This window comes from Carcharodon carcharias, chromosome 25 (assembly GCF_017639515.1).
Source record: "Carcharodon carcharias isolate sCarCar2 chromosome 25, sCarCar2.pri, whole genome shotgun sequence".
Taxonomy (NCBI): domain Eukaryota; kingdom Metazoa; phylum Chordata; class Chondrichthyes; order Lamniformes; family Lamnidae; genus Carcharodon; species Carcharodon carcharias.
In genome coordinates, this window is record NC_054491.1 from 34224486 (window position 1) to 34244810 (window position 20325).

General features: G+C 40.4%; 1 protein-coding gene across 11 annotated transcripts in view; it reads right to left on the reverse strand.

The window, feature by feature from the left end:
- Positions 1 to 20325, reverse strand: part of pknox2 (pbx/knotted 1 homeobox 2) — a 432107-nt gene that overhangs the window by 316557 nt on the left and 95225 nt on the right. For 8 of the 11 annotated variants that reach the window (XM_041174176.1, XM_041174172.1, XM_041174169.1 and 5 more), the window contains exon 2: positions 10779 to 10841. The gene's annotated coding sequence lies outside the window, so the exon portion shown is untranslated. Of the gene's footprint in view, positions 1 to 10778; positions 10842 to 11330; positions 11352 to 20325 lie in introns of those variants that run through there. The other 3 variants (XM_041174180.1, XM_041174168.1, XM_041174177.1) reach the window with 1 other exon arrangement.

Sequence of the window (20325 nt, forward strand, 5' to 3'; positions counted from 1 at the left end):
TGTACAAAGAGGGTCTAGGACCTGAAGGGGCATGATAGGTGAGTGGTATATCATCTTCAGGTACAAAGTTCCAAACTGACTTGCACAGCAAGCCTCAAGTCAACACACTTTGCAGCTCCACTTGTTCCTCTCCTTGCAGGCACCTCACATCCCCACCGGAGCAACAAACATTCTTAGTCACTCTCTGCTTATTGCTCTTTTGCATCCATACTTCACGGTCACCAAATACCATCAGTTGAGGATAAGGGCAAACGGGTCACCTTTGTTCCTGTGTATTAAAACCATTACGACCACACACACTCTATAAACTCCTCCATCACCACATACTGATATCTGCACTCCATTAATTCTAGCCCGTCAAGTTTTTATAAATTTAATGGTCCATCATTGATGGCCATGCCTTCGATGGCCTAGACCACAAGCTCTGGAATACCCTCCCTACATCTCTCTGCTCATCTACCTCACTTTCCTCCTATAAAACGTGCCTTAAAATCTACCTGATGGCCCAAACTTTTGGTCATCTGATCCAATATCTCCTTATGTAGCTGAGTGCCATACTTTGTTTTATAATGTTCCTGTGAAAAACCTTACGACATTACCTTAATTGCGCCATCTAAATAAGTTGTTGATATAAAGCTCCTTCTAATTCTGTTCCAATTTCAGAATACCTTCTATTGCACCAACAGAACAATTCAATTTTTCACAGCAGCCATCTTTGTGGTCAGAGCATCCACATAGTGCAATTTATATTGAACTATATATAAAGTTTTGGTGTTTCAGTAATAGGCAAATACTAGAGAAGTGGTATAATATAATTCATGGTGATCAGAGTGGTGAAACTGTTGGTAGCCCACAGCACTGAGATCTCCTAGTGGTCTGGCTCAATGAGAGGCACGAAAGAGGTAAATACAAAAATGAATTGCCCTGACCCCAAAATGATCCAGTAATAGCCTGGCATTTTCAGAGGTCTCAGAGTGAATTGCCAACTCCCTCAGTCAAGGATACTGGAAGTGGGAAAGGATCCAAATACCATCAGTTGAGGATAAGGGCAAACAGGTCCACTCCTCAACAAATGACAATTGGTCATTTTAGAGTTGTTTAATTTCCTTTCCAACACAAATCTATTATCTGCAAGTTGCAGATCATTTCTCCAACACCTTCGAAGACATTAATATAGATAGTAAACAGTAAACGCCCTTACAGTAATCTGACAAGAGGTCATCAGGCTAAAACATTAACTCTGTTTCTCTCCACAGATGCTGCCAGACCTGCTGAGCACTTCCAGTATTTTCTGTTTTTATTTCAGATTGCCAGAATCTGTGATATTTTGCTTTTGTTTCTACGTTTCCTCACCAGTCCCTGTGGACACCACTTGTATCAAGTCTTTAAGCAGATTCACAGACATCAACAACTTTCTGTAAATGGGCATGCAGCCAAAATTTTACCCATTGTAGTTACTTCCCACATGCATCTCTCAATGCAGAGATGTTCTTTAGAAAAGTATCTAATGACCAGAGGGAAGTCATTGAGGCAGTGACCACTATAACCAAGTATGATTAACAAACAAATTAATGTTGCCTGGGCAACCAGTCAGGGAAAAACATAGGAATATTCAGAGCAATGCAGAATGGAGATGATATGTCTACAGTTGGAACAATCACTTACTGTTACCTTTCCTTATGATAAACTCATTCGGCTTACATTATTGACAGTTCAACTATTAAAAAGTGAAAGATTGGATAATTCACTGATTTAGGTATTGGTCTTTAAAGAGCTGGCCTAGATCGGTCAACTACCCTGAGAGATAGTAGCAGTGAGTCCGCATCAAGGTTTTTGTCAATGGCCCTCTATACCCTTTACAGCAGTGCAATGAACATCACAGAGTGCCAGTTCCTCCTGTCTATGGAAAGCAACAGGTATATTGACACATCCTGCACAAGCACCAGCAGCTCAACTTTACTTTACATTTTACATTTAAACCAGGTTCCTCAATGGTTCAATGAGCAAACCTACTGAAGAGCTGAAGCACAGGTAAAGAAAGCCCTGGGTCTGATCTCCAAACTATAGCTAAACTCAGCCAGGGCAGCAGTACTACAAGAGGCCTGGGAAGGAGAGGGAAAAGGAAAATAAATCAACCAAGATGCCCACTCCAATGATCCTGCTGGTATGTGCGTTATTGAGTGCGGCAGGTGAGAACTGGTTTGCACTGGGTGGTGTTAGTTCTTACAGTCAAATTTGCAGACAGATAAACAATGACCATTTAGGTAGGATACCGAAGATCAACGGGTCAAGTAACAGACTCATCAGGAGAAGTGAAGGAAAGAAATTTGGTGGAAAAAAATTGCAAAATCTATACTTAAAAGCTTAATAAATTAACTTATTCTCTCCGAACATTCCCCAATATCAATCACTCTCATTGCAGTTACTGTAGGAACAGAAATTCCACATTCACAATGAAACTTGACTCAAAACAAAAGAGGTCATCAAATATTGAGCCAGACTCAGCATCGCAGGCCAATTGATAATGGTACCTCATAACTGACGCTCAAAGCGTCTAATGCTTCCTTTTCTAAACCTGAAAATAAAGTTAAATTATAGCTGTTCAATCTCTCCTTGATTTATGAACTGTAGGGAGTTGACAAGAATAATGAATAGAAAACTAAAAGAAAACTAAAAAAAAGAAACAAAGTCAGAACTATTTAACTCTTACACTGGCATCCCTACAATGAGCTAAATTTCAGGTAAATGTCACAGGGATGATACTGACCTTTATTTGGGCTTCATCTGCAATCTTGTTTTTCTGTGTATCTGCTCTGATTGTCAGTGTATTCAGGCAGACTGAAACATTAAGACATCCAGGAAATGCATCAATATTTTCACAAAAACTGCAAGAGTTTTGCCTCCAGAATTTATTTTCTTAAAAATGGCAAATTTGACTTCATTCACAGAATGAAGAATGACAAATACATGTTTCTCTTTTACACCCTTCTGCCCCCTGTCAACTTGTTAATGAAACATTTGAACACTGCCTAGCAATGGCCTTAGGGAATTAACCAAAAGGAATTACTGATCAAAAGTGTGATGAAGTTGGTTTATCAGTGGAGTTCAGTTCATCTTCAAGTACTGAGGGAGTGCTCCACTGTTCAGCTTTCAGATGAGACATCAAATCAATGCCCCAACTGACTTCTCCATGTATGTAGAAGACCTTCTGGCACTATTCAAAGATCTAGCAATTTCTCCCCGGTAGCCTAACTAATATATAAATTACCATACCCGGGTCTAACATCCAATCCACACTGGGGTGAGCTGCTTCTTGCTGAATATAGATGATGTGCACCCTGGCACATTTCAATTCAAACAATGGAAAACAGTGCACTGTTAAAACACTATGTATATATACATAGACTGAACTATATTTACAAAACTTATTCATCAAAGCAAAAAGGAATATCAGCAAACCACTTAACAGTACAATACATATTAGAATTGAAAGCAGTCTACTCAATTCCTCGTAATGGAACAGTTCCTTCAAAAAAAAAATCTGACGAACCTGCTCATTTCTTGACATAGCATACACAATGTTGAAGTGCATATTCCAGTGTGAGTTGTTAGACATAGAATATGTGAATCTCAGAAAACAAATACTCTGAACTGAAGACCAGTAACCAAGACTCAGATTTATCCCCCAAATATCTTTGGCTTAAACTACTTTTTGAAGCCATGAAGCAAATAAGATGTTAACATAAACTGAACTGGACTAGCCATATCAATACTGTGGCTACAAGAGCGGGTCAGAGGCTAGGAATCATGCGACAAGTAACTCACCTCCTGACTCCCCAAAGCCTATCCACCATCTACAAGGCACAAGTCAGGAATGTGATGGAATACTCTCCACTTGCCCAGATGAGTGTAGCTCCTACAACACTGAAGACGGTGGACACCATCCAAGACAAAGCAGTCCACTTGATTGGCACCCCATCCACAAACATTCACTCCCTCCACCACCAACACACAGTAGCAGCAGTGTGTACCATCTATAAGATGCACTGCAGGAATTTACCAAGGCTCCTTAGAGACAGCACCATCCAAACCCATGACCAATACTGCCCGGAAGGGCAAGGGCAGCAAATAGATGGGAACACCACCACCTGGAAATTCCCCTCCAAGTAACTCATCATCCCGACTTGGAAATATATCACCATTCCTTCACTGTCGCTGGGTCAAAATCCTGGAACTCCTTCCCTAGCAGCACTGTGGGTGTACCTACATCACATGTACTGCAGCGGTTCAAGAAGGCAGCTCACCCCACCACCTTCTCAAGGGCAACTAGGGATGGACAATAAATGCTGGTCCAGCCACATCCCGTGAATGAATTTTTAAAAAAGCAGTTGATTAGGCACTCTACAACTTTCCAGATTCAAACTAAGTTCAACAACTTCAGGCCATAATGTATGGCCTCAATTTTATTTTTTGAATGGCAGCTGGCAATGATTCCATTTCCCCTTTACATCTCCTCTACACCATCTTTTGTTTACTTACTTCTCTTACCACTCAATTTTGCCCTGCACCATCATCCCTATCATCATTTATTTACTCCTGCCTTCCACCCTCACACAGCCTTTCCCTTTTGTTCTTCCCGCCATCCCCAATGTCACTTTCCCTGTCTTTGCACTTGCTTAAAAACGATAATGTCTAAACCTTTTTCTACAGGAGGTCATCGACTTGAAATGTTAACTATTTTTCTCCATAGATACCATTTGACCTGAGTGTTTTCAACACTTTTCTTTTTATTTCAGATTTCCAGCATTTGCAGCATTTTGTGGTAGGATATTAACAGTCCAAATAGCCTCCAGCAATTGTTTTTCTTCCACATTTCCATCAGACCATTTTCACATTTGATCATGACCAAAAAACAAATTGCTTTCTGGCTAGTACTATATCTATTAATGTTTTAAACACATTGTCCACCATTAAAACACCTCTGCAGTCGATACTTAGTCACTGAGCATATTCAAGACTGAGACTGCAGCAGAGCATAACCACAGATTGCAACATGAACACTTGTGTACTGTAAACAGTGGGAAGTTGAGAATTTGGTGAGTTGGGAAGGTTAAGGACATCTCTTCATAATTGGGAAGGACTTGGGAGACTTGCAAATTGACGGAGGCCAAAGGATCCATCAATAATGAACAACAGCGTGGGGAATCCGAAATTCAACCTCCTGCTCCTGTTCAGGGGTTCCCATGACACCAGACCCATGTAGGGACCAAAGACAGTTGAACTAGCAATGATGTTCTGTCGAGGGATTTGAGGAGCTAGGGTACAAAGTAGGAAGCAGAGCCTCACAGGAAATAATCTCTCAATTAGTACCCAAAAGACGCATGCAAATTGGCATAAGGACAGATAGGTTAGGAGTTTAAATGTGTGGCTGAAAGAATGGTGTGGATTTCAATTCATGAGACACCAGCATCAATACGAAAAGAAGAGAGCTGTCCCCTTGGGACAAGCTGCATTTAAACCAGCCTGGAAGCAATTTAACTAGCTAGGGCAGTAGATAGGACTTTAAACGAAAGGGTGACAAAGTGTTCAGAGAAAGGTCAATTTGCAAGACTGAAGAGAAAAGTCAAGGCTGTATAACAAAATAGCGATTTGTGTAAAATCAAGCAGATTGTGACAGGAAGGGACGGAATGTTTAATAATTGTAACAGGGCATTTGCAACAAAGGACACATAGGGCAAAAATAGTAGAAGTTAAAATTAAAGGCATTATCTGAATGCACAAAGCATTGGTAACAACATAGATAAATTAATAGCACAATTAGAGATAAAGGTCTAGTAGCAATTAATGTCTTTATTAGATCTAGATCCAATAAATGTCATTATTAGATCTAGTAGCCATTACTGAGACATGGCTGCAGCGTGACCAAGGTTGGGAATTAAACATGCCAGGGTACTTGACTTTTAGGAAAGATAGGCAAGTTGGAAAAGGGAGGTGGAATCGCCCTGATAAGTGATGATGTAAAGTAGAAAGAATCTTTGTTCAAAAAAAAAGTCTGAATGTACAATAGGCACAGATGGAGTTACAAAGTAACAACTGGCCCAGGGTCGTTAGCTTCTCTGGGACCTTCGGTACACATATTTCATCAAATTTTCTCACGAGTCTGGGTCGATAATACAATCTGAATAGAAATTAATTCGAGAAGGTCATGATTCTTTAAAGACACAATGGCCCCAACATTGTCGAAGAGGAGGACAGAGACACTGGGGTTCTGCGAATTTAATGGATGGACCTTATTAACATTTTTTCTTTCGCTTCCTGCCTGGCAGCTGGCCAAATTGACAGCCTGGCAGAAGAGCCGGCAACAAGAGGCTTTCGAATGTAGGCAGAAAGTTGATTACAATCAGATATTGGAAGAGCAGAGGCCATTAGGGCTTGTGGGATGAGGGTGGTTAGAGGGGAAGGGTGGGGAATGATGCAAATGTAGGTCATTGAATTTAGCAAGGGATAGGCCTCCTCTGTCAAGCACAGCCTACGGTTTCCTTCATTGGCTGGGGGAAGGCCTGCTGCTCCTCCCAAGCCCATTATGAGTGCTTCCTTGTGAAGCCACAGCTCCTGGCTCCCTTCAACTGTCAGGTTTCTCAAACTCTGTAAAACTTAAATTGAAGCCCCAATTGAACTGCGGGAGCCCAGTTTAAATATTTTAATGAAGTGTCTTAGCTCTCCACAGTGGGACACTCAAAATTCCACAAAATCTACCTTCACAAAAAGAGCAAAGGGTGGTTGTGGTCACGTTCCTTGTTATTTCATTGTTAATAACCCCACCACCCGCAAACCTTTTCAACCCCGTTGTATGGATGAGAGATGGGAGTGGGGAATGGCAAAAATATAGAGCCAATTCATTTCTGCAGTAGTGCCAACAGCCATTCCATTGCCCCACACCGAACAATGTCGAAGGACTGGAACTGCAATAGGACAAGCACCTTACAAACCTCCCACTTTTAATCCATATCTCAAATCATGATACTGACTTCACCCCACCTCAAAAGGATGAAAGGCCAAATGCAACTTACTGGGATTCTATCCCAGGACATCCTGATTCTGAGTTTGTTCAATTTACTGGGTTACCCAATATATAAATAAGGAAAGTTGGAAACAATACAAGCTGATTGTCATTTTCACTGAGACAGGATAAGAAACAGTTGGTGTGGGAAATAAATACATCACAATAATATAATGTGCTCATCTGAAGGTTGGTCTTCCACTCTATACCTGACCCAAGAGAGCTCAATGATGGCACTGGATATTAAGTGTTGCATTACTTAGCACAATCATCCCTCAACTTGGACTCAAAATATTAAACTAGGTGACAGGGTTAATCATTTGTTCTTGAGTTTTTTAAAAAACAAGGTTCTAATAAGACTCAATGAAAGAACTAGCATTTATAAAGTTCTTCGTAAGTTCTTGGTGACATCCCAAGTGCTACACAGGCAGTTAAGTATATTTTGAAGTGTAGTCACTATTGTAATGCAAGGAAATGCATCACAGTAACCTCCAATTACCCAACATCTCGATGTTGGTTAAGCGTCAAATATTGACCAGCACATCAGGGAGCACTCCCCTGTTCGTTGAATAGTGCTTATGGCATCTTTTGTTTAAACTTGGTTTAACTTCTCATTTGAAAGATGAGGCCTCCAACACTGTAGCACTTCCTCTGTACTCAATGAGTCGTCAGTCTAGATTAAGTGCTCACCGAACATCCCCCATCCCACTAATCATCTGACTCTGAGGCAAGGGTGCTGCCAATGAGCCAGAAGTAATTTTCTTTTTTTAGGTACTTCACCTTGAAGTTTAAGAGTGTTGTTAATAGCAGCAGAGTTCACAACCTGAATTGGACTTGTCAAATCAACTTTTCATCTGCTAATCTTAAATTTTCATTTTAAACATCAGTGCAGCCAATAAAAAGACGCAAGCATCAAAATGTTTCTTACATCTGATTAAGTTAAGCTGGAGCCACTGTTGTCAAGTGCTGTCAAGTGTTTATATTTACAGGAGCAAAGTGAGCTATATTTTTTTTTTATAAAGTAAAAATTTAATTTAACACACCAACTTATATTAGATAATTTCCCTCTACTTTATTCAGTTCCTAATTCCACATCTTCTTCCTAAGTTCCTAAGTCTCTTTCCCCAACCAAAGGATAGAGGCACAAATCAGTCCTCTTGTCCTCAATGTAACCACTCCCTTCCATTTGTCAATGGGAACATCGAGCTCCATGAAAAAACTGCACTCCAACTTAAACAAGCAAGTGCCTTGTCCACCACAAAAACACAAGGGTCAAGGACCAGAAAAGGCTATTTAACCCATTCAAGCTCACCTTTTGTACTCTAACAGATGCATTTTGAAAGCTCCTTATTTTTTGTTGCCTGTTACTGTGCTTGGTAGTTTACTCCCAGCATTTATCAGTCTTTTAGTAAAGACATCCTTCATAACAGCAGTACAAAACTACTTCCCAATTTGAATTTGTGTACCCTACTCATCTTTAACGGTTTAATTTGAAACAACATTCCTCCACTTCCCATTTCTACCTGAAAGCATAAATGTGGGGTCAGGGTCTGGGCGTGCTGAAAATGTTGGTGATAAACCAACATCCTATTATCTTGCACTACCTCACCTCAACACTCCCACTCCTACTGCCAATAAGTCCCACACCTGCTTTGTCTGCAATACACTGGAAATGCCATGGTCTCCTGATATTTGCCTGGGGCAGAATCCTAACAAAGGAAAGGTTAGGTTCATCTCTAGTTGCTGGACTATCCCGATGACCATGGGGACTCCAAGGTTGATATGTTGCCAGAAATAATGGAGGCTGTCATAACTAATATGGCTGTTATGAGTCTCCTATCTGCCAGGGAAATAGAGATCAAGGTATCTCTGCTGACAAAAGCATCATCCCAATGTATTACAGTCCTACCAGTGAAGTGAGGGTTCCAATCATCTGCAGTGCTCAAGTCCTTAGTTTGGTGAGCCATACACACAGGAACACTTCAACAGCAGATTAATGGCCCCACTCTTACCCAGGCACATGCTCATCTGCTAACTGCTTGTATTTTCACATCTTTATGTAAGTTTAACACCTCATTACTTAACAACCACAAGAGCCTAGCTAGTGGAAATATCACACTTCAAGGATCTTCAAATTATCTTAAGTAGCAAATATGAAATAAATCATTATTTGTTGCATTACAGCACACCTCTTGTGTAGATCTTTACAGCATTTATCCCAGACAGAAGGTATCAATCAAAAAGCAACATAGCACAGAATGAGATGCAGATTTCTTCTATACCATATAATAACAAGGCCACAGATTTTAAGTTAAACATTCACACTTTTCTAAGTCAGCTGTTCCTCTTCATTCCCAGGACAGGGCGAAGTGATTGGTTGCTGATTCAGGAACTCATCCATCAGCATTTCAACTAGCATTCTCTGCTACAGCACACGCCAACAAAGAAGAGTCACAACTGTCAGCAAGATACCTAAGGTACACTAAAACATGACAAAGGATTTTCAAAGTTTGAACATTGGGTGGTAACAGTGATCCTCCTCTTCACTAAGAGGGTATTGGGCCACAGAACATTTGAAAAATGCAACAGGTGATAACAACTTGTGCAACAGGCTACACACTTCAGTCTTTAATCATGCAGAAACTGTTCAGAAGCGGAATATGTCTCTCTCACTTTCAAGTATGTTCAGCTCATGACTAGGATTGCCAACCCTCCAGGATTTTCCTCAAGTCTCCAGAAATAAACATTAATCTCCTTAGTATTGCATCCAGTTCAGACCACCCCTCTTTAAGAAGGATTAGAATGATTCCAGGGATGAGGAACTTCAGTTACGTGGATATTTTGTAAATGCTGGAGTTGTTCTCCTTAAAGAGAAGATTGCAAGGGGATTTGATAGAGGCGTTCAAAACCATAAGTGGCCTAGATGGAATAGATAGAAAGAAACTGTTCCCATTGGTGGAAGGGTTGAGAACCAGAGGATATCAGTATAAGATGAATGGCAAAAGAACCAAAGGCGTCATGAGGAAATATTTTTTTTAACAAATAGAGTGTGGTTAGGATCTGGATACGATGCCTAAGAGAGTGTGTGGTAGAGGCAGATTCAATCACAGCTTTCAAAAGGGAATTAGATAAGCAGCTAAAGGGAAAACGTTTTCAGGGCTAAGTGGAAAGGGTTGTTGGTGGGTGGGTGGGTGGGTGGGGAGCAGGGAGGGGTGGTGGTTGAATGAAATTATTTGCCCTTGAAGAGACCCAGCATGGATATGACAGGTTTAATGGTCTCATTGTTGCAACCACACTATGGTTTTATTCTATGTTACAAGCTTGCGAATTCTCAAGAGGCATCAAAAAGTGTACTTTTTCATTTTCCATGTACACTTTTATTAGTTATAAAAATATTGGAAATAGTCAAAAATCATCTAAACAGCCTCTTTTTCCTATCAGTCAATCAGGTAATAAAGGGTCTGTCTATTTTCCAATCAGAAGGCAGTACACTGCGAGGATGGACATAGCAGGCAATCAAAAGCAGGAGCATAGGGGTGACAGCTTGGACATCATGTGGATAAAGCAACCAGGAATAAGTGCAACCAAAGTTGGCAACCCTACTCACGACATTCAGTAACAATATTTCTGTTGCAATTATACAACTGACCAGCATGTTTCAAATGCCCCAGGAGATGTGACATTTGCAAACAGTAAAGAAACACATGAAATTGCTTACGATGCAGATTCCCCCAGGAGGTGCAAGGTTCTGAGGAAAACTTCAAATTCTCTTCTGGTGCATCTGTGGAAATACAAGATGACATAGGGTGTTACTCACAATAAGAGGTTGTGGTGGAAGAATTAATCCAGGCTGGTCTCTTGGTTAGAGCTGATTTATTTCCAAAACAACTCCTCAGTGCTACCAACTTCCTAATAGCTTCCACACAAAGTGTTCCCGTTGTACCTTTTTATTCTATTAAGATGGGATAATTAATGCCCACCACCTGTTTAATTAACAACTGGTTTTAACAAGATGATTGCCATATTAACCAGTCATTCAGCAGGGTCTCCAACATGATTAACACTGAAACCATAACTTAATTATTGCTGGGAAAAAGAGATGCTATCAAAGCTTTTTGTCTTGCACTCATCAGGACAGATTCACAAGAGTACCAATTGTAAAGGAAACAACAATGTATTCCGCATGAGTGTGCTGATTGGTTGACAAGTAGATCCTGATTGGTAGAGGCATTGCCATGGAGAATGCACCAGGGAACAGTTTGGCAGTTACCTTGCAGTTATAGGGCACCTTTAATTTAACCAAACATCCCAAGAATCTCCAAGGAAATTGGTGCCCAGGCAGAAGGGAGACATTAGAAGGGGTGAATAAAAGCTTAATTGAAGAGGTGAGCTTTTAGAGAAGGCTTATGTTTCAGGATGAAATCCAAAGCGTAGCACCAAGATAGCTTACAGTTATACAACAATTGTTTGGAAGGAATGGATGCTGGAATGAGAGAAACAGAACGTTCAGGAGGAGACCAAAGGAGATTGCATGATAGGGTGGAGTGACATCATTGAACAATTTATAGACAACACTAAATAACTAGAAACAATAATTCAGGACAAAATTAATAGTCACATGGACAAATGCAGGCTAATAAAGGGAAGCTAGCATGGATTTAAGGGAATAAAAGCAAAACACTGCAGATGCTGGAGATCTGAAATAAAAACAAAAAAAAGTGATGGAAAAATTCAGCATGTCTGGCAGCACCCGTGGAGAGAGAAACTGTTAATTTTTCAAGTCCGACATGACTCCTCTTTGGAACTTCAGAGTCCTGAAGAAGAGTCATATTGGACTTAAAACGTTGACTCTGTCTCCCCACAGATGCTGCCAAGCCTGAGTTTCTACAGCATTTTCTGTTTTTGGATTTAAGGGAAAATAGTGTTTAACTAACCTGCTAGAGTTTTCTTTTTGATGAGTTTTGATGGAGTTTTATTGCTGTACCTGCATGTTAACTAGGTGATTTGTGTACAAGAACACCCCTTTCTCTGAATACCAACACTGACTTGTCAATCACTTTTAAAAGCACATGCTGCTTTTATATTCTTCTTACCAAAGTGGACAATTCACATTTGCCCATGTTATACTCCATCTATCATCAACTTGCCAATCACTTATCTGGTTTATACTCCTTTCCAATCTCTTTGCATTCTCCTCAGAGATTTGTATGGGCCAAAATTGTATATATAAAACTCTATCCCCTCATCGAAATAATAGATTCTAAATAGCCAAGGCCCAAGGGCCGATCCTTGCGGCAGCCGATTAGTTACAACCTGCCAAACTAAAAATGACGCATTTATTCCTACTCTTTATTTTCTGTCCATTAACCAACCCTCAGTCCCTGCTAATATATTACCCCCCAGCACGAGCTCTGATCTTGTATAACAACCTGTGCATCAATTTATCAAATGGCGTCTAAAAATCCAAATATATTACATCTCGCTCATCCACCCTGCTTGTTACAACTTCAAAAAACCATATTAGGTTAGAAAAATACAATTTCTCCTTTCATAAAACCCTGACTCTGCCCAATTGTATTATGATTTTCCAATCGCCCGGTTACCACAGCCCTCATAACAGATTCTAGCCTTTTCCCTACTATCGATGCCAGGTTAACTGGCCGATAAATTACTGTTTTTTTTCTCTCTCTCCACTTTTTTGAACAGCAGGGTTATGTTTGCTACTTTTCAATCGATGAGGAATGTTCTTATATTTACGGAATTCTCTAAGATTAAAACAACACACCCATTATCTCTGCAGCCACCTCTTTTAAAATCTTAGGATATCCTAAAATCCTAGGGGTTTGGTGGCTTTTAGACCCATTAATTTCTCCAGTACTTTAAGTTCCTCACCCTCATTAGATCCATGGGTCCCATTATTTCCGATACAATTTTTGTACCATCTACTGTGAAGACAAACAAAATATTTGTTTAATTCGTATTTGTTCACTGCCATTTCCTTATTCCCTAATATAATTTCTGCTGTCTCTACTTCTAAAGAGACTAAAATTTACTTTTTCTAATATCTTACTTTTCAAAAAGTCATAGAAACTCTTACAATGTGTTTTTATATTGCATGCTAGTTAATTTTCCATCAATTTCTATCAATCATTTGCCAGCTGTATGACATTGGAGATGCTTCCATGATGGTACAGCATTGCACAGTTCAGCAATACTCTCAACCAAAAAGGCATCATCAAAACCAGCACAGGTTTATAGTCATTAGCATGGGTGCTGATGAGAAAAATAATTAATGACGGTACTGTAAGACAGCTGGATTAACATCAAATGACCAGCCCCAGTGGACCGCTTGTAGGCAACATTTTAGCACATAGAATAGACAATTTTTTTTATATAAAGTATGGAATTTAGGAGAGGGAAGAATCATGGAAGATGCAGAACAATGAAGAGAGAAAATGACAATGGTGTCAAAATACAAAACACAATACTGCATATGATATTTACATTCTTCCAATTTCACACCAATGATATATCAGCTCTCAAACATGCTTTAAATCCATCATCACATTTCTGGCTGCAAGCAAGCCAGAGTAAAGTCATTATTAAATCTAAACCAATTACTACCTTACAGTAATTGGCATTTCCAGAGTTTATGATCTTTCATTATTGACTACTGACTCTATTTTAAAGCAATCTGAATTCAACCTGAATTGATTTGTAAAAACATCCATTTGAGGGAGCTAAATTAACATACACCTTTTCCTCTGAAACTCCTGTTTGAGTTGATTGGTTCCATTCTTATCTATGTAATTGTAGCCAGAGTATCACTTCTAATGGTTTCTTTTCCTGCTTCCATACCATCATCTCTGGTGTCCTCCAAGGGTTTATCCTTGATTCCCCCCCTATTCTTCATCTACATGCTGCTCCTGAATGACAACATCTAACAGCAGAGTGTTAGTTTTCACATAGAGTCATAGAGGTCTACGACACAGAAAAAGGCTCTTCGGCCCATCGAGTCTGCACCGGTCAAACAAGTGCCAACTATTCTAATTCCATTTTCTAGCACTAGGCCCATAGCTCTGTATGCCATGGCATCGCAAGTGCACATCCAAATGCTTCTTAAATGTTATGAGGGTTTCTGCCTCTACCACCCTTTCATGCAGTGCATTCCAGATTCCCACCACCCTCTGGGTGAAAAAATTCTTCCTCACATCCCCTCTAAAGATCTTGCCCCTTACCTTAAATCTATGCCTTCTCATTATTGATCCCTCCACCAAGGGGAAAAGTTCCTCCCTGTCTACCCTATCTATGCCCCTCATAATTTTATATACCTCAGTCATGTCCCCCCTCAATCTCCTCTGCTCCAGGGAAAATAACCCCAGTCTATCCAATCTCTCCTCATAACTAAAACTCTCCAGTCCACACAACATCCTGATAAATCTCCTCTGCACTCTCTCTAGTGCAATCACATCCTTTCCATAATGTGGATTCCAGAACTGCATGCAATATTCTAGCTGTGGCCTAACCAGCGTTTTATACAGTTTCAGCATAACCTGCCTGCTCTTATACTCTATGCCTCAGCTAATAAAGGCAATATGCCTTCTTAACCACCTTATCTACCTGTCCCGCTACCTTAAGAGACCACATATGCACACCAATGTCCCTCTGATCCTCGGTACTTCCCAGGGCCCTATCATCATGTATTCCCGTGCCTTGTTTGTCCTGCCCAAGTGCATCACCTCACACTTATCTGGATTAAATTAAATTTGCCACTGATCAGCCCATCTGACCAGCCGGTCTATATCCTCCTGTAATATAAGGCTATCCTCCTCACTAGTTACCACCCCACCAATTCTCAGCTGCACCTCATAATCACCTCTTTCAACTCCTCCACTGTTGTTAAAGCACAGATGAGCAGAAATTTCCTCCAATTAAATATTAGGAAGACTGAAGCCATTATTTCTAGTCACAGCTCCAAACTTTATTCCCTAACTACCGAATCCATCCTTCTCTCTGGCAACAGTCCGAAACTCAACCAATCTGTTTGGAACCTTGATGTTACCATTTATCCCGAGATGAGCTTCTGATGACATATTCTCACCATCACCAAGACTTCCAATTTTCACCTCCAGAAATACTGCCTGAATTGGCCTTCGAATCAGCTTATTTGCTGATGAAACCCTCATTCATGCCTTTGTTAACACTAGGCTTGGCTCTTCCAACACACTCCTGACTGGTCTCCCACATACCACCCTCCCTAAATTTGAGGTCATCCAAAATTCTACAGCCCATGTCTCAACTTCCACCAAGTTCTATCTATCACACTTGTGACTTAACATTGGCACCAGGTTGGGATTAAACAACATCTTGATCTCATCCTTGAGTATTTCTGAAAAAAAGAAACGTGCTGTAGAAGCTTTTCATCTTGTACTCATCAGGACAGTTGCAGGAATGCCAAATTCCAAAGGGAACAATTTGCATTGCATGAGAAAAGGGGCAAGTCAGCTCTGATCAGTCGAGACGTTCAAAAAAGGTGCAATGTCTGGACACATTTCTTTTACCTAACTTCAGATGTGATTCTGCGATTGCATTGCTGAACAATCCCAAGTGTGTTAAGAACTACACTAACATCCAAGTTAAGATCAGTTGGGCTCACAATGTAGCTTACTTACGCTTGCTAAAAGATACATAGATACATACATTCATATCCAAGGACCTGTCCTCTGCAGGCAAAAGCTCTAGACATTGCACTTTTTTTGAATAAACAAAAAGCATGAAGAACAATAGTTCCCTAATGAATGTCCTGGCAATGTCTTGACCAATCAGAGCCAACTGCAACCAATCAGCATTCTTTTTCTCAGGTAGTATAAATTGTTGTCCACTTTGAAATTTGGCATTCTTGCATCTGTCTTGCTGAGCGCAAGACTAAAAAGCTTCAACATGTCTCTTTTTTCTGCAATACTCAAGTCTGTACTACCAAGCAACTATTCTCATCCTCGCTTTCAAATCCCTCCAGTGTCTCAAACCTCTCCATCACGGTAATCTCCTCCAGCAATGTAACTCGCCAAGAAATCTACACTCATCTAATTCTTGCCTCTTGAGCATCCCCGATTTTTATCACTCCCCCATTGGATTACATTGGCCTATTTCTGTTTTGTATATCCATTCAGCTAACCAGCCAATGCCGACGTTTGTACTCCAGCTCATTTTGCCTCATCTGAATCTATCATTACCCTCTCTTCCCTTCTCCATCATATGTTTGTCTAGCTTCCTCAAATGCATCTCTACTATTCAACCATTCCCTGTGTTAGCAAGTTCCACATTTTTACCACTCTTTGGGTAAAGAAGTTTCTTCTGAATTCCCTGTTAGATTTCTTGGTGACTTTGATATATTAGGCTTGGCCTAAATAGCCAAGTGGTTATGGTACTGGGTTTGTAACCCCAAGATCAAGAGTTCAAATCTCACAATGGCAAACTATGAAACATTGTTAAAGCACAGATGAGCAGAAATTTCCTCCAATTAAATATTAGGAAGACTGAAGCCATTATTTCTAGTCACAGCTCCAAACTTTATTCCCTAACTACCGAATCCATCCTTCTCTCTGGCAACAGTCCGAAACTCAACCAATCTGTTTGGAACCTTGATGTTACCATTTATCCCGAGATGAGCTTCTGATGACATATTCTCACCATCACCAAGACTTCCAATTTTCACCTCCAGAAATACTGCCTGAATTGGCCTTCGAATCAGCTTATTTGCTGATGAAACCCTCATTCATGCCTTTGTTAACACTAGGCTTGGCTCTTCCAACACACTCCTGACTGGTCTCCCACATACCACCCTCCCTAAATTTGAGGTCATCCAAAATTCTACAGCCCATGTCTCAACTTCCACCAAGTTCTATCTATCACACTTGTGACTTAACATTGGCACCAGGTTGGGATTAAACAACATCTTGATCTCATCCTTGAGTATTTCTGAAAAAAAGAAACGTGCTGTAGAAGCTTTTCATCTTGTACTCATCAGGACAGTTGCAAGAATGCCAAATTCCAAAGGGAACAATTTACATTGCATGAGAAAAGGGGCAAGTCAGCTCTGATCAGTCGAGACGTTCAAAAAAGGTGCAATGTCTGGACACATTTCTTTTACCTAACTTCAGATGTGATTCTGCGATTGCATTGCTGAACAATCCCAAGTGTGTTAAGAACTACACTAACATCCAAGTTAAGATCAGTTGGGCTCACAATGTAGCTTACTTACGCTTGCTAAAAGATACATAGATACATACATTCATATCCAAGGACCTGTCCTCTGCAGGCAAAAGCTCTAGACATTGCACTTTTTTTGAATAAACAAAAAGCATGAAGAACAATAGTTCCCTAATGAATGTCCTGGCAATGTCTTGACCAATCAGAGCCAACTGCAACCAATCAGCATTCTTTTTCTCAGGTAGTATAAATTGTTGTCCACTTTGAAATTTGGCATTCTTGCATCTGTCTTGCTAAGCGCAAGACTAAAAAGCTTCAACATGTCTCTTTTTTCTGCAATACTCAAGTCTGTACTACCAAGCAACTATTCTCATCCTCGCTTTCAAATCCCTCCAGTGTCTCAAACCTCTCCATCACGGTAATTTCCTCCAGCAATGTAACTCGCCAAGAAATCTACACTCATCTAATTCTTGCCTCTTGAGCATCCCCGATTTTTATCACTCCCCCATTGGATTACATTGGCCTATTTCTGTTTTGTATATCCATTCAGCTAACCAGCCAATGCCGACGTTTGTACTCCAGCTCATTTTGCCTCATCTGAATCTATCATTACCCTCTCTTCCCTTCTCCATCATATGTTTGTCTAGCTTCCTCAAATGCATCTCTACTATTCAACCATTCCCTGTGTTAGCAAGTTCCACATTTTTACCACTCTTTGGGTAAAGAAGTTTCTTCTGAATTCCCTGTTAGATTTCTTGGTGACTTTGATATATTGATGGCCTCTAGTTATGCTCTTCCCCACAAGTAGAAATATTCTTTCTGTGCCCACTTTATCAAAAGCTTCATAAATTTAAAGACCCCCAATTGGTCACCCTTCAGCCTTCTTTTCTCAAGAGAAAAGATCCAGCCTGGCAATCCTTTCCTGATGTATACTTACATATTTCTCGGGTATCATCCTTATAAATCTTCTCCAATACCTCAATATTCTTTTTATGATATGGCAATCAGAACAGCATGGAGTACACTTTAAGTGTGGTCGAATCAAGACTCAATATACGTTTAGCACAACTTCCTTTCTTTTCAATTCTTCTAGAAATAAAGTTTCATGCTTGTTATGCATTTTTTTTAATGGGCTTGCCAGCCTTTGGAGAAACTTTTAGAGATTGGTGTAGTTGTACTCAAGAGATATCTTTGTTCCTCTACCCCCAACCTATCCTCAGAACTTGCAAGTAATAAATGACCTCCCTAATCTGCAAACCAAAATATACTACTTCACATGTATCTGCCAATTATTTGTCCATTCTGCAAGTTTATTAATTGGTGGCCATGCCTTCAGTTGCCTAGGACCCAAACTATGGCATTCCATCACTACACCTCGCTACCTCACTTTCCTCCTTTAAGACACTCCTTAAAACCTACATCTTCAACCAAGTCCTTGGTCATCTGACCTAATATCTCCTAATGTGGTTGTATGTCAAATTTTGTTTCATAATGCTCCTATGGAGCATCTTGGCCATTGGTAAAGGCATTGTGTAAGTTGTTAAAATTCAATCACGTTAGCAGCAAATTTATCTAGTTTTTTTGTGGCCATAATTTGGTACAAGTAGACTGTCTCACTCAGAGAAGTCACAGTTCCATTGCCTGTGGTAGTTACCTAACATACTCATACACTAGGAGTTTAGGCAAGATATGGGGCAGAGTACTGAGGGCTGAACTTCAGTGTGAGAATAATTGGGGAAGAACTGGGGGAATTCAGCCAGAGCACTGGGAGCTGGGGGAAAAGGAGGCAAAGCCAGCCAGAGCCGTAGGAATAGGGAAAAGTGGCCACAGCAGGGACAAGAGCCAGGCCAGAGCACCATGAGATGATGGAAAGCAGCTGGGGCCAAGGGAAAGTGTGGTAAGCAGAGGCCCCGCATGCTCCAGAATCTCTCTATCTTCACATACTCTCAGCTGCCAGCATTCAGAGCTCTTCCAATCACAGCCTGTTTCTCGCCTACGTTTGCTGTTGATAGGTTCACTAATGAGCTCGGTAGAAGGATGGGCCTCTTTTGATTAAAATACATTCCTGTACTAATATGACTTTTTTTCTCTTCTTATTAATGTCCAAGTTCCAATTTTCAAATCCAATGTGCTTGCACTGGTCTGCATTTGAGGGATTGTTCAGAGCTCAGAAACACGGTCATGGATATCCTGGTAGCTTGTAGATTACAAGACAAACAATTTTTTAAAAAGTCTCTGTTTAATTCCAGACATTTAGTCAACATCTGCTCTGGACATGTCCCAAATTTCAGTTTGGCAATAATTGCTCCAGTTCATTTAAAATCTGGTTTTAGCATTTACCAGCCCCTGATGATGCTCATATCTGGGCTAACAATAGCCCATTACACCACCAGCCTCCCACAGCTTAAGAGATTCTATTTCTTTTAAATAAGCTAAAAAGGTAAACTTGGCATCATTTGCTCTTTCATCACTGCAGTGTACAAAACCAGGCTCTAATATTCAGACTGCTGAGAATACCCCAAATATGTCCCAATCAAAGAGGAAATTCAGCTGTTTATTCAAGTCAAAATACAGAGCTTTCTCATTGGTCCAGCTGCTAAAATCATTGTTCAGCGTGGGAAATTCCAGATGCAATCAGCAGTTGCTCAGCTGCAGCTCATTTTTGGGGCATTATTATTGGACTCAGAGCCTCTGGCCTAAGTACTGAAATCATCAATCTGGATTCCTGTTATGCAGAAACCCCTACCAGGAAGGATACAGACCAGGATTAGGCAGCACTCGGCTGCAAAACCCCTGTGGTCAAATAGTTTGCACATGAAAATGGGTGCTTGGATGAGGCACCAGAGAAACCTTCAGTATGAATCAGGATAACTGTTTGCGACACAGATGAGCTGTAGCTGGAAATTTAGGACACTGCAGTTAACTGAGGTAGTAAGGAGATGCACTGTACAGGGCACAGACCTGTACATTATTATCACACAACCAAATTAAACTCATTAAAGTAAACAACACAAATTAAAACATGTGAAACAGGAATACTACTAAATGTCAGAGTT